The 11,259-nt window shown below is 41.0% G+C and overlaps 1 long non-coding RNA gene across 1 annotated transcript; it reads right to left on the reverse strand.

The window, feature by feature from the left end:
* Positions 1-2,099: 2,099 nt before the first annotated feature.
* LOC133491103 (uncharacterized) lies at positions 2,100-7,709 on the reverse strand. Its single transcript, XR_009792353.1, has 3 exons — positions 6,847-7,709; positions 6,665-6,754; positions 2,100-5,414 (listed from the first exon to the last, which is right to left on the reverse strand). It is a non-coding gene; the product is annotated as an uncharacterized LOC133491103 (long non-coding RNA).
* Between the last annotated feature and the right edge of the window lie 3,550 nt (positions 7,710-11,259).

Consider the following 11,259-nt stretch of genomic DNA (forward strand, 5'->3'; position numbering starts at 1 on the left):
TTGGGAACACCTTAGGATCCCTCCAGAAGACTGGAAGAAGTGGCTGGGAAAGGGAAGTCTGGGTATCCCTGCTGAAGCTACTTCCCCCGCAACCTGACCCAGAAAAGTGGTAGATAATGGATGGATGGATGAACCTAAATAAAACTGAGATAATTGTTTTTGTCAGTAAAGAAAAGAGGATTGCTGTTAGTAAATACCAGGACCCACTATCTTTAGAAACTAAAGACCAAGTCCGAAACCTTGGTGTTCTGATAAACCTGAACTGACTTTCAACAGTCATCCATTTTCTTCACCGTTTATCCTCACGAGGGTCACGGCAAGTGCTGGAACCTATCCCAGCTGTGAACGGGCATGAGGCGGGTTACACCCTGTACTGGTTGCCAGCCAATCGCAGGGCACATCGATACAGTCGCACTCACACTGGGTTGAAATCCCAGCTCTGCCTGTGTGGAGTTTGCATGTTCTCCCCATGCCTGCATGGGTTTTTTTCTGGGCACACCGATTTCCTCCCACATCTTATAAACAAGGATGATCGGTAGACTGAAGACTCTAAATTGCCTGTAGGTGTGAAAGCGGGTGTGAATAGTTGTTTGTTTTATGTGCCCTGTGAATGGCTGGCAACCAGATCAGGATGTACCTCGGCTCCTGCCTGAAGATAGCTGGGATAGGGTCCAATATTCATTCGACCCTTGTGAGGATAGCTGTAATAATGTGCTATACGTAATGAGTACTAGACTGATTAACAAAGTAAAATATTACACAAGAAAATTTAACTTTCAATTATATAATTTTACTATGCAGACATCATGTATTTAACTTTAAATATCAAATAATGTAGAGTCAAAGTTAAGTTTTTTTGCTGGTGCTCTAAAGGTTAATTTTTTCAACATGCTGTATTGGCAGGTCATTATGTGGTAAACAGATTCATGCTGAATTCTATCTTGTACTTCTAATCTCTCCATCGTTGTCATCCTTTGTTTAAAGTGTTTGAATAGCATCTTAAGTAGTCTCTTCAAAATTTCATGAGCAAATGAATTGATGGCTGCTGATGAAGCACACATCCTATCCTGCTCCTCTCTGCTCTTTTCAGCATCTTACATCCCCCCCTACTCCTTCTAAGAGAGCAATGACATCATCTGACCTGTCACTCCATGGCAACTGTCACTGAGCACTACATCAGATGAGTTGTGATTGTGAAGCTGGTTCCTACAACATAAACCAGAGACTGATGTGTATCCTATTTTTGGTCTAATTGTGTTCTTTGAGGGTGGCACAATGGAGCATCTGGTTAGAACATTGGATTCACAGTTCTGAGGGCCAGGGTTCAAATCCTGCCTGTGTGGACTTTGCATGTTCTCCCCTTGCCTGTGTGGGTTTTCTCCAGGCACTGTGGTTTCCTCCCACAATATTCATACTGGGCTGTTTCCAGGCTTCTTAATGTGCGTTGCCAGGAATCATATTTATTCATATATTGATTTGAAGACACAAATGACAGCTGAATTGATGCAGAGTCACATATAGCTTTGTAATGTAGCTAAACCTTAGTCATCAATTTTAGTATCAGCAAGGCAAGATAACACCTCATACAACTGGATACATCATGTTAATGCTGCTGTCACAATTTTATATGTGACCACAACTATGCCCTGTGTAAATTAAAATTATGAAGCAGGTTTTTCAGTTTTATTAGCAGCGCACAGTGAATACATAAATGAGTCTTAATAAGCTTGTTCAAACATGATTATTAAAAGTAAAGTGATTATTTGGTATTAATAAAGATGGTTCATACCAACAGATCAAGGAAAGGATCATCATTCCAGCACATAAGTCACAGATGTGAGTTGTCTGCAGTTTGTTTTTTAAAATATATATTAATGCATACCTTTTCTTTAATTTTAATTTGAAATAAATTTTAATTGAATTATTATTTAAGTATTTTATTTCTTCATTTGTTTGTTGTTTTAATGTTACAATAGCTTACTATTACAAATGTAGTTTTAGGAACAAAACCTTCAAGTTTAAGTAACTTTATTGTAAGTTGTGTTACACATACATGACATACAACATACCTGAAATAGCATTCCTCTCAGACCTGCAGTTCTATAATAGAATGAATACTTAAAATTCATGACTAAAATACAAATAACCTCATCCATCCAAAATTTGTACATTGCGCCTCAAACTATACACAATAAACTGTAATGATGATCTTGATTTCTGGTCTAAAGTCAAAGGTGCTATGTGCCAGGGAGGGATAATAATAATGAGGGCAAATCAGAGAGGGACTTGAGCATCCTAACTGCCTGGTGGAAGAATCTGCTGATTTTGCCCTGAAGACTATGAACTCTCCTCCCTGATGGCAGCAATTTGAAGAGGCAGCAGGATGGGTGAGTGGAGTCACCTGTGATACTGATGATCAATGGAGAAGTCGGAGGTGTTAAAGTGGTTGGTGGTGCGACTTGGTGGGCATGGGGAGTAAATACGAATGTATTTGAATGATGATCGAGATAGCATTACTTAGAGGGCTTAGTATTTGTTTCAGTGATACTTGGAGTCAGGATTTTAAGAACCACTTTGCTAGAATCTTACACACTTATTTGAGTGACTGAAAAGTTTGGTGGCTCTTTTCAGCCCATTCACAAAACACGTCCACAGCATCAAATTTAAAACCTGATTTCATAATTTTTTTGTTCATTGAAATTTCTAAGGCTTGTTCACAACATTTATCTGCGATGTGAAAAATCCACAAGGCATTTTTATTTTCACTGACAGGGGAACATTATTTATGTTAAAAACCTGCAGTAATCAACAGCAACTGTTTCCAAGTCAACAAATCAATGGTATTTATTGTCATCATATGAAACTGTACTGAAATTGGAGAGCCTTTTCTGTGTCAGTGCATAGAATTAAGGTCAAAATAAATAAAACTTGATGTGCCCAATGTAATGCAAACTATGTTTTGCTTGAGTTGTTGAAATCCCTCCTGGAAGCTGTGACCTTAAAGTGGTGGAGGGGTTTGTGTGTCCCAAAAATCTGAGGAGCTAAGTTGTCGGGGGTTTCATGCCCCTGCTAGGGTAACCCACGACAAACCAGACAAAGCACGGCTGTGAGACTCCTATGACTTGCGGCCACATGTCTTGGACATTCAGGTGAAGAGAGGGGCAGAACTGTCCACTGGGGGGAAGATGCTGGTCTGACATGGCAGGGCCAAATGTTTTGTGACGGTCTGCTGGGAACAGCTGGCAGAATCCTCTGTCAGATAGAGTTTCAAGTCCCACCTCCATCAGAACATTACTCATGTTCTAGGGGGAGGCAGGGTATATCGAGTCCTAGTGGACGATGTGTCATCCTCAAACATGTTGATGGACACCAAAGGTCATGGATGCCGTCAAGCTGAAAAAGAAGTCCTATTGGGCCTTTTTGGCCTGTGGGACTCCCAAGGCAACTGATGGGTACCAGCTGGAAAAGCACAATGCAGCTTTGAATCAAAAACTCAGGCATGAGAGAAGTTCAATGAGGCAATGGAGAAAGAGTTGTAGAAGGTTTGAGGAAATTTTGTTGCACCACATGGCATCTCAGGAGCGGAATCAGTCCAACGTGAACTCTGTGTATATTGAGGATGGGGAACTGCAGGACCCGACTTGGGACATTGTGACTCAGTGGAGAGAATACTTTAAAGACCTCCTCAATTCCACCAACAGGCCTTCCCATGAGGAAGCAGAGTCTGGGTTCTCTGAGATGGTTTCTCCAATCTCGAGGGGTTGAGATCACTGAGGTGCTTAAAAAGCAACTGGATGACAAGTCCCTGGGGATGGAGGAGTTTCGTTTGGGTTGGATGAGAATCAGGACCTGCACATCTGAGACAATGGTCTTCAGTTGGAAAAGAGTGGCATGCCCTTTACAGATCAGGGATGAGATCTTTCCCCAAGTGGAGTAGTTTAAGTATCTTGGCATCTCATTCACAAGTGAAGTAAAACTCGTAAAAGTACAATTGATAGGCGGATTAGTGCGGCATCTGCAGCGATGGGGACTCTGTCTTAGTCCATTGTGATAAAGAAGGAGCTAAGTCGAAAGGTGACGCTCTCAATTTATTTTAACTTTCAATTTCTATTTACTGGTCTACGTTCCTACGTTCCTACTCTCACTTATGGTCATGAACTGTGAGTCATGACCAAAAGAACAAGATCCCAGATATAAGCGGCTGAAATTAGATTCCGAGGCAATATCTACAGAGGGGAATAAAGGCAAACGAGGCGTTCGTTGGGAGGCTGGTCCCAGGAGCAGGTGTGGACGAGACAGTGAGAAGACCACAGCCATGAAAGTACCCCACACACACACACACTGCAACGGCCGGCACCAGACGGCCCTGGAGCCTCAGGATGGACAACTTGGGAAGTCCCTAATGAGCGATCATAAACCAAGATGGAATCCACGCTCCTCAGGATTGTAGACCTTCCAATCCATGAGAAACTGCACTCCCCTCCCACGATGGCACGAGGACAACAGCCGCCAAACCGAGATGACAGGACCCCCTTCAACGAAAAGCGTGGGATTTGGGGGACATGGAAGGCGGGATCAGCAGGGACACTTGTGTATATTGCCTTGTCCTTTGCCAGATTAATGTACCTCACTGTCACATTCCAGCAGTATCTTGTTCACATAAATAAATTCTCATGAGCTTGACCCTCCCTTGTGTTTGACCTTGCCTCTTTTCCTCTCAGCTTTGCTCCTGTTGCCATCTTGGACTGTTTGCCTGTGTACTGACTTCAGACTGAATAAAACTCTTGCTGGAATTGTGACTTGTCTCCAGAGTTGTGCACTTTGGGTTGTACCGTGTTTTGTTCCTGACAGTTATGTTAGGATAAGCAGTGTAGAATATGGATGGACAAATGTCGATGTTACATGAATAATAAAATTAACACAGCATCTCTTTACAATTAGTGACATTGAAGATAAAAAATAAAAGTAAAGGATCATACCATGAATATTCAGAGGGTATACAGTTATTCACAAGTTTGGAGTCTATCCATATTCCAAGTACTAGTCTACGTTATTGTTTTATGCGTACATTTGGGTTTTGCACGTGTTGATCATATTGTACTTTTGTGTAAAAGGAGAGATGCGGTAGTAATTAGATGTTGCTCTGGGTAAGGTCTTGGGGCAAAGAGATTAATTTCAAATCTTTGTGGTAAAAGATGTTTTTGAGTCTCGTGGTACTAGACTTGAATGTCCTAGCATCTTCCACAGGGAAAGCAGGGGGGAGAGTGGGTGTCTGATAAGAGAATGGACCTTAATAATTACTGCTTTTTGGGCTTTCCGCAGGAGTCTGCCAGTGTAAATGTCTCGGAGGGGGAGTAGTGCAGATCCAATCACCCACTCTGTTGCTTTCACTGCCTGTAGCAGGTCTCGTCTGTCTGTCGCAGATGGATGCATATAAAATTGGTTAACCCATCTTTGCCCAAACTGATTTATTTGTTGTAGTGTGTTGGGAAAACAAAAGTTGAAGAATGTCAAATTGGGCGGTGCACCACACTTGATGGATTAAGTTTAGACATCACTCCCAAAGTTGTATTGTCTGTATGTATGGCTTTAACTAAACAACCATGCCGAACTGCATTAATCGCCCCTTTTGTGGCTGTGAGAAAACATTCCACAGTTAAGTTAGAACAATTTACTTTGACACTGTTAAAGTTTGTTTGTAAAGGGGTTTTTATTTTCTGATGAGCTTAATTCAGTTGAACAAAGTTTTGTTTATGGTTGTTGTTCACCGTTCACTCTCTGCTTCACCTTTATAGGCCGACGGTTTTTCGCAAAAAAGTGATCTAAATATTTTGCCAAACTTCATCAGTGGATAAAGAAGAAAACATTTTCTGTGAATTTTTGATGAATTGCATAATAGAGAACGCTGCAAATTTAATTAAATTTAATTTTAAAATGCGAGTAAACAAGTTTAAATTTTCTGTCTGAAATAGGATGTCGCAGAGACAACAAATGAACAACGCGTTTAGCATGTATTTTGCCATTGCGATTTTCCAACTGATTGCCTTAAAATGTAACGTTTTTATGACAAAAAATGCTAAGTTTTTGCAATGTTATAATGATAGTGCTTCACAGCATATTTTTGGAAAAGTTAACATGTCACGGAAATCAGGCCCTAGGTAATATGCAAGGTTTCTTGGTAGTCACGCTGTTATATGTCTTTCCTTTGCACTTAGCCTTTTTTGGCTTACCAAGTCAAATTAAAAATCCTTCCCGTTACCAGAACTGAAAAAATGTCAAGCTCACACGACCAGTTTTAATTCTACATGGCAAACTTTGAGAAACTCGCCGCCATAATCCAACCTGTAAACCAGGGTGCGCAGACTTTTTACCCCAAGATCTACTTCTCAAGCATCCAGCCTCTCGCAATCGATGGGGGGTGACGGGTTGTTTTTTTTTTGTTTTGTTAGAATGACCAATGATGAAAGTGAAGGACCAAGGCACAAAGATCTATCCACTACAAAAATGCTTATATTGAGGATTCCTTATGTTTAAATGTATGTTTGTGTGCCTTGCATTATTGCATGAGCCAATATTACACAATATAATGAACTTTAAATATTTTTTGTAACTATCTGAGTTCATGTTGATGATCACTAAACGCCATACAAATGAAAATGCACACCTGGGCTGTGTCACTCACGTCACTGGATTCGTCCAACTGCAGTGAGAAACACAATCTCCGATGTCCTTCCACATCCGATGTCCGTTACAGCTGCAGAGATTTCATTGAAGATAATATTTCCACCTTATTTTTAAAAGATCGTCTTTGAAGGACTTCTTGTTATTAACGATGATGTGACGAACCCGGAAACGATGTTTCAGCAGTGGCTTCCGCTGTTGAACTACAGTATATTGTGTGAAAAGTGACTGCTGTGCGGCCAGTTGGGATTTTAGTTCATTCACTTTTCTCAATCTCAGCTTGCTTTTCGGCAGAATGTTGGTGTCGTATTTTCCATAAACAGTTAGAAAATGCCACTCCACATTTCACTACACTGGCAGATGAGGCAAACGCATTTCAAAAATGACATTGTGAAAAAGTTGTCCGCCTCTCATTCCTTATGAAAGAAGTTTTTGTCTTCTTTACTCCAGAATCCATACTCATGTGTGTTAAGATTTCTTAAGCGAGCACTTAAAATAGGGGGGAACTCACTGACAGCGTGTTTTCCTGTACTGTCGTTGTTTGCACATGCGCGGTGAGGTAAAGTTAAAAAAAATACAGCTGTCTTTTTTTTTTCTCAGCACGCCGTCAGGATCGACAAAAACTCCAGTCGATCGCAATCGAAGCATTAGCACACCTGGGTTAGAGAGTCTTACTCACAGTTCTGCAGACCAGCGTTCAAATCCCACCCTCGCATGTGTCGAGTTTGCATGTTCTCTCCGCCCAAACTCGACACGGGATCAACACATTGAGCACCCCTGCTGTAAAGCTATTCTTAACCAGTGCACCCGAGGACCTTTGTGGAGGATAGATATCCCGTATCACAAGGGAATATTTTTCCTCTAGATGGCATAAAAGTCGATCGATGAATTGAGCACTCCTGCTGTGAACCGTGTCCTCCACATGGTTTGGGGATACCAAGATGGCGGCCGACTGGCTTCAACCAATCGACATACCACTCGATGTGTACGCGCTATCCAGTCTTTTTATTTTAGATCAGTGAGCCACACCGGACCACACACTCTAGTCTACTTCCTAGTGTACCTGAGACCGCCCCCCTTCATTTTAAAGGGGTACACTCATAATTACAAACACCAGGGGTATGTGAATAATAGAAGAAAAAGTGGTGAAACTGGACAAGATTTTTTTCTTTGAATAAAAATGATCTGTTCTGAAGCCAAAGTGGAAAGCGCAGGATGAGATGGTGTATAATGTTAAAATTCCACCTTGGCACAGCCTGACGATGAACGCACAGAGGATCAGCTATTTCTGTATTTTAAATATAGGAGGGAACAAAACATTAACCTTAAAACTGTTTGGGGGCATCATTCAGCTTTCAACATGGATTGTGTAGCGCCTCTCTAGTATAAAATACTTCAACGAGGTAGCCACCTGAGTTCTTTCCTCACTCCAAAGTAGAAAACTAATAAATTAACTCAATGGTAATTACTCTAAATGTCTATTACAACTTTACTCTTTACTTGTGCACTTATTCCCTCTTCAAAGGACTCTGAAATAATATTTCCCTTATGAGTTAATATTATCCTAATTTAAATAATCAAGCTACCAAATAAACTCACTAATATTTTAACTGTCTTACAGATTGTCAAAAAATAAACCTGGTTATGCAACAAAAAGTGTGAACATTTAATAACAATAGGTTAGAAAAGCAAATCTCTTTACTCAACAGTCAGTAAATAAATTGAACAAAACAGGTACACACTGCACACATGGCTAGGCTAACCTAAGCTAAGGGCCCAAACAAAAATGAATCTAGCCGGCAAAAAAATCTAGCCAATGTCACTGTGGTGCTTCCCCAGGCAGGTGTGAAGGAAGGTGAAGGTGGTTTTTCCTCTGTCCAGCATCCTCACGGTCCTCGTCCTTTTTTTCTTCCTTGAAGTCCAAACACAGGCCTTGTTCGCCGTGTTAGCTCGACGCTATCGCCCTTGTCTGCTCCCTCGTGGTCCAACACACAGGCCCTGCTAGCCACTCAAACGACACACTATCCCAGTTGAACTTTCAACAGTCCTTGTCGAACACGTTGATCAACTTTTGACAAATGTCCACTGTTCACTTTCTTTGTCCTTTCCCTCAACCACTTCTCCCGGTCACACTGTCCAGCTTTTTCTCTTTCTTTTTTCTTTCTTTCTTTCTTTCTTTCTTTCTTTCTTTCTTTCTTTCTTTCTCTCTCTCTCTTCTCTCTCAAAACCCAGGTTACCACAATAAATCAACAAATAAAAGTATTCCCTTTTCACAAATGAATCAAACACATTTAAATACAAATCCCTCTAAAAGAAAATAAAGTCAGCACACACAGTTTAACAGATATTCCACCACTTTGCATAAAGAAAACCTATAACCTAATTGCTACTCTATTATAGTTAACTTTTACCTTTACCAATTTTTTTTAACCGGGTTACAATTGCAAAAGACATGCTGTAAGCAATAAATCAGTTTTATACCAAGGAAAACAGACAGGGATATCATTGTGGGTTAAATATTATATTAAACAAAGTTGGAAGCGACATAAAAATTTATAGTTAATAGTTGCCTTGGTATGCATTTGTATTGTAATGTACTTTTTTGTTTGTTGACATTTTCAGTCTAAGTTTGCAAAAACACAAAATTGTTCTTAAAAATGTTCTGATGGGAATGTTATCTGAACCTTTCAATGAGCCATGTAACTTCAAATGGATGACACTGGTTGAACACAGTGCATACATCTGATGTTGCCCACAGTGGTCAAAGGGAGTGCTCACAGCCTTCGTGTGTTTGCTCAGACGTAAAAAATTAGAGGGAACATTGCCGAATGGCCCAGTTCAAGCACGCCGTGAGTATCCAGCCAGCTGGCACACAAATTTCATTGTGATTAATTTCCTCTTTTTCAATGAATTTGATGGTCCTATGGACCATAATTCATGGAGTAGTTAACAAACTCCAAAACAAATGGAACAGAGTAAGATATGGGTCATTTTGCATTTGAGAGTATCTGAGTCCCAGGGGCACCCGGAAGCAAATCCAGCCGCACCTGTGTGGAGTTTGCATGTTCACCCCATGTTAGTATGGGTTTTCTCTATCTAATCCAGGTTCTTCCCACATCCCAAAAATATGCATGGTAGGCTAATTGAAGACTCGAAATTGGACGTAGGTCTGAACATTAGCGTAAATGATTCTTCGTTCGCCTCAAATTGACTGCCAATCAGTTAAGGGTGTGCCCAACCTCACACCCAAACATAGCTGTGGTAGGCTCCAGCATGCCCACAACCCTCGTGAGGGTAAAGAGTATAGAAAATGGATGGGTGGAGGAATTTATTTTATATGAGCAGATGTGCCCATATTTACATTTGTAGTTGCATTGTTGGGCAAAGGGTTCCATATTTACAAGCTGATGGGAAATAAGAGTTTCACCGTCTTTTATGTTTCTAGCTGAAGAAATTGTGCGGGATTGTTGTATTTAAAATTGATTTTATCACTTCAAGAATTTAAGTTGTGTCTTTGTTGCAACTTACTACAAATTTAACAATCAATATAGCTAGAATGCAAAGTATCCCCATACCGTTGCGGCCATTCATGCTACTCAATTTTCTTTAGCTGCAGTGACCAGTATGCCCTAAAAAATCTTAGCTTCATGAATGCTAGCACCCCCATTACACACGCTCACGGCCAATCAGACGGTGGGTCCCTGCACTACTTCATTATCTTTCAGTGGTTTATAGACCGTGATGAATGGAAACCATCATGTGTCTGCTTTACAGTCATGGGAATGTTTTTTTTCTAATGGCCCCGTCACACCATGACGTTTTGATCAGCGGGATAGCTCCAGAAGAGCGTTGTTTGAATGCTAGTGAACGTCAATGATTGCTGGGAATCGGCAGAGAACGCCGGTCCAGAAAAACAGTTTTGAACATGCACAAAAGTTCTCACCGAGACCAGCCTTCATCAACGTTAAATTTTAAAACGCTGCAGAACGTTCAAAACGTTTGTGGAACGTTTTACTAAGGTTCGCCGAGCGTTGCACCCGTTTGGCTATCGTTAGTCAGTCGTAACTCGAGCTTTACTTGGTTGTTACTTAATCGTTTGCTTTGCAGTGAACTGGCGCCCTGTCAACGACCACTGAACAATCCCGTAGCGCACACAGCATGTAACTAAAGTCAAACGAACGGCGTTTGGAGTACATTGAGCGTCATTTGTGCATTTCCCGAACGTCCATGCATATGGGTATATAAAGCGTTGATTTGTTAGCAAGGTCTATTTAATATTAAGCTCCAGTAGAGAGTACCTACTATAGAAGATCCAGAAAGCAGCAGTTCATTTTCGCGGAAAAACTCCACCAGACTATCCTCAACAGCCCGGTGCAGGATCCTGCAATCCTTTCTCTGCTTCTTTTGTCTCGTTGTCGGACCGTCCTCACTGGGGTTGGCAAGGTGTTAATTAACTGTTAAAATAATTCTTCTGATTTTAGGTTTCTTTCATGAGGACTCCACCCTCATGACAGCTTTCCTCATTTTCTCTGGCATTTCTGTTTAAATTCAGAAGAAAGTCATCTCCTAAACACCAGC

The sequence above is a fragment of the Syngnathoides biaculeatus genome, chromosome 17, assembly GCF_019802595.1.
Source record: "Syngnathoides biaculeatus isolate LvHL_M chromosome 17, ASM1980259v1, whole genome shotgun sequence".
In the NCBI taxonomy this organism is placed as follows: domain Eukaryota; kingdom Metazoa; phylum Chordata; class Actinopteri; order Syngnathiformes; family Syngnathidae; genus Syngnathoides; species Syngnathoides biaculeatus.